This window comes from Nelusetta ayraudi, unplaced genomic scaffold, assembly GCF_046127955.1.
Source record: "Nelusetta ayraudi isolate G7.1 ecotype Tasmania unplaced genomic scaffold, CSIRO-AGI_Nayr_v1 ptg000135l, whole genome shotgun sequence".
Lineage (NCBI taxonomy): Eukaryota > Metazoa > Chordata > Actinopteri > Tetraodontiformes > Monacanthidae > Nelusetta > Nelusetta ayraudi.
The window spans coordinates 7,322,280-7,327,437 of record NW_027466185.1 but is presented as its reverse complement, the minus strand read 5'-3'; the positions used below and the strand labels follow the sequence as shown (position 1 = coordinate 7,327,437).

The 5,158-nt window shown below is 48.7% G+C and overlaps 1 pseudogene; it reads right to left on the bottom strand.

Annotated features, from left to right (window-relative positions):
- Window positions 1–2,068: 2,068 nt before the first annotated feature.
- LOC142905099 (uncharacterized) lies at window positions 2,069–4,940 on the bottom strand (annotated as a pseudogene).
- Between the last annotated feature and the right edge of the window lie 218 nt (window positions 4,941–5,158).

The following is a 5,158-nucleotide window of genomic DNA, read 5'->3' as shown; positions in this document are numbered from 1 at the left end:
AACCCTGCTTAGGATGCAGCCCTTCAGCTGCCTCTCACCACTGTCTGCACCTAATAAACGTGGAAGTGCGATTCCTTTATATTTTACCTTTTATTATTTTGGGGTATTTTGTTATATATTATATATTAAGATTATTATTATTAATATTATATTATATTTTGAGAGGGGATCGGGGGGGGGTTTGCATTGGCAGAATGTGAACCGAAAAAGCGAGTCTAATGGGCTGCTCTGTCGGAGAGGCGCCAAGGGATGAAAAGGGGTTCCTGACACAGGCTGAGAGAAGCAGCAAAGGATTGTGGGCCGGGAGGGTGAAGGGCCGGGGGGTTCAGATGATTATCCCGTTTCCAGCGAGTGGCGAGGCATCGAGGGGGCGAAAGCGCTGCAGCCTCTCAATTAACATCATCACAGCCACACTCAAAGGGCCATACCAGTGTGTGTGTGTGTGTGTGTGTGTGTGTGTGTGTATGTATGTGTGTGTGTGTGTGTCTGTGTGTGTGTCTGTGTCTGTGTGTGTGTGTTGGAGGATAACAATGGCCCGTTGTTGTCGAGCCGGCGTTTTTGTTTTTTTTCATATTCCCGCAGCACAAAGGCGTCCCGCTGAGTTTTCCGGCCGTCATGTCACCTGAGCCAATTAAAAATCAATTAACCAGCTCAAAGCCGCTAATGACGGGTAATGGACGGTGCGCCGGCCAGAATGATGAAGCTCACCCTTCATGATTTACTGTATTCACATCTAAGATTGCGTTTCCGCAAAAGTCTTCGGGGTCGGACAGACTGGAGTCCAGGGCGTGACACAGTTAGCTTGGGCTCCGGCTTTCGTTTTTGCTATTTTAATAATTTTTTTTAAGGGTGTCAAAGTTAACGCGTTATTAACGCGTTAACTCAACGCCGCTTTATCGCCGACAATTTTTTTATCGCACGATTAACGCACACGATGCTTTTTGAACCTTTGGCCGCTCCGTAGATTGTGGAAACCGGAAATGAATTGACTCACAGCACGCAGTCACACGCTTGCAGCCGGCTTGTAAACACAACAAAAAAAACGAGCGCTTCAATTCGGCGCCCATGTTCATCAATGTAGTAGTTCACACCAGACGCGAACAGGCACGCGGCTCCCCTCGCGGATCGCGCCATGCATTTAATGTCAGTTCACTGGACGTGAAAGCGAAGCGCTGAGCGCTTCCATTCGGCGCCCACGTTAATCAATGTGGTGGTTCACACTAGACGCGAACAAGCGCGCGGCTCGCGCCATGCAGTTGTCGTTTCGGCGTCTGCTCTATTTTGTGCGCGAGCCGCGAGCGATCCTCGTCAATAGTACAGGAAGTCGCTCAAAAAAAACAAAAAAAAAACAAGAAAATCCGGTGAATTTTCAAAATAAACTAATTTCAAAATAAAAACCGAATGACAAATTCGATCATATTTGTATGTTATATTTGTCAGTACATTGTATCAGAGTGCGAGAGAGATTAAACAAATACACACACACACACACACACATACACACAGAGGAAGACTTGATCAAAATACGTCTGTTTGATCCTAGAGATGCCGGTCAGTGATCATTATGAAAGAGGTCTTGAGATGGACACCTGAGTGCGTGTTATGCTGCATTTGCAGAAAGCAAGTATTTGCCTACTCCCATGTTGATATGATTATTAAAAAAATGGAAAAATATCAGTTTACGGTAGATTTAGAGCAGATAAAAAAAATAGGCGATTAATTTGCGATTAATCGTGAGTTAATTATGGAAAACCTTGCGATTAATCGGATTAATTTTTTTAATCGACTGACAGCTCTAATTTTTTTGCGAAAGCCCCGTACACTTGAGCTATGCCGCACTGATGTCTTCATCACTCTCCAGGAGACCGACTTTCCCTTGAAGCGGCGCGATGCAATAATAAACTGACAAGGAGATGAGTTTTTGTAAGATGTAAATAAGTAATTAAATTGCACGTTTTGGCTTTGACTAACTTCTGTTTTTATTGGATGGGTAATTTGGGTTTTAGAGTTTAGAGTTTGAGACTCTTTTCTTGCAATATTTAATGATGAAGTCAGAGTGATAGTTGTTGAATACACCTGTGGGTGCTACTTGGACACATCATCAGTGATGAACCCGGGGTCATGGGGTGTTTCGGGTCTTTGATCATCAAACACCCTTGCTCGGGCGACCCAGCCGGGGGTGATCAGCCCCCGACTTGTGTCCAAGTGGCCCACTACTCCATGGATCCCCCATCCGGATCCATAGCCATCTTGAGGCTTTCTCCGCAGCCTCTATGATGTTCTTGATGGCTTGTCTGCACAGCTGGCCTTTTACTCCAAGGAGTTTTAGGGTGCGGGGTAGTGACTGGCCAGCAAAACCCCGGCACCCCACCTCAACTGGTTTGCAGCGGGCTTTCCAGCCTTTGCTCTGGCACTCAGTCACCAGCTCAGCATATTTGGCCCTCTTGCATTCGTTGGCCTCCTCCACTCTGTCTTCCCAGGGGACAGTAAGCTCTACCAGCACCACTTGCTTTGTTGACTCTGATGCTAATACCATGTCTGGTCGGAGTGCAGTGGTCGAGATGTGCTCTGGGAACTTGAGCTTTCTTCCAGGTCGACTTGGAGCTTCCAGTCTCGTGCAGTGGGGAGAAGCCCTCCAGATGAACTTGGCTGATGTTGTGCCTTCTCCCCAGCTCGGACGAAGGTGATGGACTGCTTGGGAGCGTGCTGGTACTTGCAGTTGGTAATTGCTGTGCTGAGCGTGTCTGCCAGGACCTGGTCGTGACGCCAGCGGTACCGTCCTTCCCCCAAGGCCTTCGGGCAGCAACTGAGGATGTGCTCCAGGGTGGCTCTCCTCTTGCACAGCTGGCATGCCGCAGTGTCTGCTAAGCCCCAGTGCTTCAGATTGGTTGGGCTAGGGAGAACGTCATATACGGACTGGATGAGGAACTTGATGTGCTGGGGTTCGAGTCTCCAGAGCTCTGGCCAGGTGACTTTACGCTGCTCTGCGTGCTCCCACCTCGTCCAGGCGCCTTGTTGGTACATAGCCACCATCTTGATCCGCCAATCTTCCTCCACTTCTGCTCTGATCTCATCCTGTACCATTTGCCGCTTCTCCCTTCCTCTGGCTTTGTCATAACGGGGCTTAGGGAAGCTGCCAAGTTGTTGTGCTGTAGCCTTGCCTCTGCTCTGTCAACGGCTTCCTGTGCCTTCCACTTCCTCCCAGTTTTCACCAGGATTCCTGCTGTGGCGACTTTTTTGTCCGAGGAGTCCCGGTACATCATCAGCTCCCTGGCTCGTGTTACCATGAACTCCTCTGACAGGCCGCTAATTGGAGGCTGCAGCATAGTGGAATGGCCGTACAGAGCAATGCTGCTGAGGGATCGAGGGAGCCCAAGCCACCTGCGGAGAAACTGACTGATGTTTCGTTCCAGCGTCTCCACCGTTGACATGGGCACCTCTTGGACAAGCAGGGGCGAGAGGGGTCTTGGCAGGACTCCGTGTTGGTAAATCCAGGTTTTGAAATTTCCTGGTAGTCCCGACTTGTCTATTGCTGTGAGCCATGATGTCAGCTCTGCCTTGGTTTGCTGGAGTGCATCTGAGTCCCTCAAAGAGCTGTTGAATACCCTGCCCAGGCTCTTGACAGGTTTTTCTGTCACCGTTGGAATTGGGGTCCCTCCTATGGCAAAGCGGAACCGGTCGGCCACCCTGCCTTTCTTCAGGACCAGAGACCTGGACTTGGCGGGCTTGAAGCTCATTCTCGCCCAAGAGATGAGCCGCTCTAGCCCCTGGAGTAGCCATCTGCAGCCGGGAACAGATGGCTCCGACACCGTTAGGTCGTCCATAAATGCTCTTATGGGGGGCTGCCGAGTGCCAGATCTCGACAAGGGGCCTCTACATTCCACCTCAGCTGACTTAACAATCATGTTCATAGCCAGGGAGAAGAGTGGCACCGAGATAGTGCAGCCTGTTGTAATGCCCTTCTCCAGGCGTTGCCAGGCAGATGTTAGTGATCCTGATGTTAGCCTCAGCTAGAAGTTGTTATAATAGTCCAGGATGAGGTTGGTGATGGCCACTGGCACATGATGTCTCGTCAGTGCTGTTTCGACGAGCTTGTGGGGAATGGATCCATAGGCGTTTGTAAGGTCCAGCCAGAGTGTTGCCAAATCCCCTCTGCTCTCCCTTGCGTCTTGGATCAGCTGCGACACCACACCCATGTGCTCTAGGCATCCCGGAACACCTGGGACCCCCCCCCCCCCTTCTGTACTGAGGTGTCTATGTAGCCATTCTTCAAGAGGAAGTCTGTAAGCTGTTGGGACACTATCTTGAAGAAGATCTTCCCTTCGACACATAGCAGCGAGATGATGCGGAACTGCTCGATGTTACTTGTGATGATATTTTTATGGAAAGATTAGAACAACGCTAAGATATGTTTGTTTGTTATGTTGTTGTTTCTATTGTTGTTGTTGTTGTTGTCGTTGTTGTTGTTGTTATAACTGTGACTGTGAGAATTAGGTTTAAGCAGAAATTAAGTATATTGTCCCACAGTCAAACTGGCATTATTTTCTTCATGCCCATGACAGTAGTGTGTCATCTAATTAAAAAATATGTATATATATATATATATATATTTTTTTTAAATGAATTTTCTCGCTACCTGTTAGCATCCTCAGAGCTCGGCGACACACATGACACAAATCCACATTTTGCATTTAGCAATTTTTTTTCTCTTCTCGGTCTTCCTCGGTCTCTGGACGTCTTCCTCCTGCTGCTCGTCACATCCTATAGAATTATCTTCCTTGATCCATTGCATCTGCCTCTCTGGCTGCCTATCCGTCAACCTCCAGCGTTTTCCTTCCTGCGGCTCGATGTTTTCACCCGCTGGCCTTCCCGGTCTTCCCTCGTCGCTTCCTGACCCCTGCAACAATCGCTCCGCCACCTGTACGTGAACATTCCCACATCGTCTCTGGGCTGCTAACCACTAGCGCCCTCTAAGAATGGATGGAATCCCATCAGTGTTGCCAACTTAGCTATTTTGTTGCTATATTTAACAAATATTCAGAGCCCTATAGCAGACAAAGCGACAAATCTCGCAACTTTTCCTGCTGCTCTTGGAGACTTCAGATGTGAAACCACATATCGTATCCTTCTTGTTTCTTACGCCCTCCTCCCACCTCCT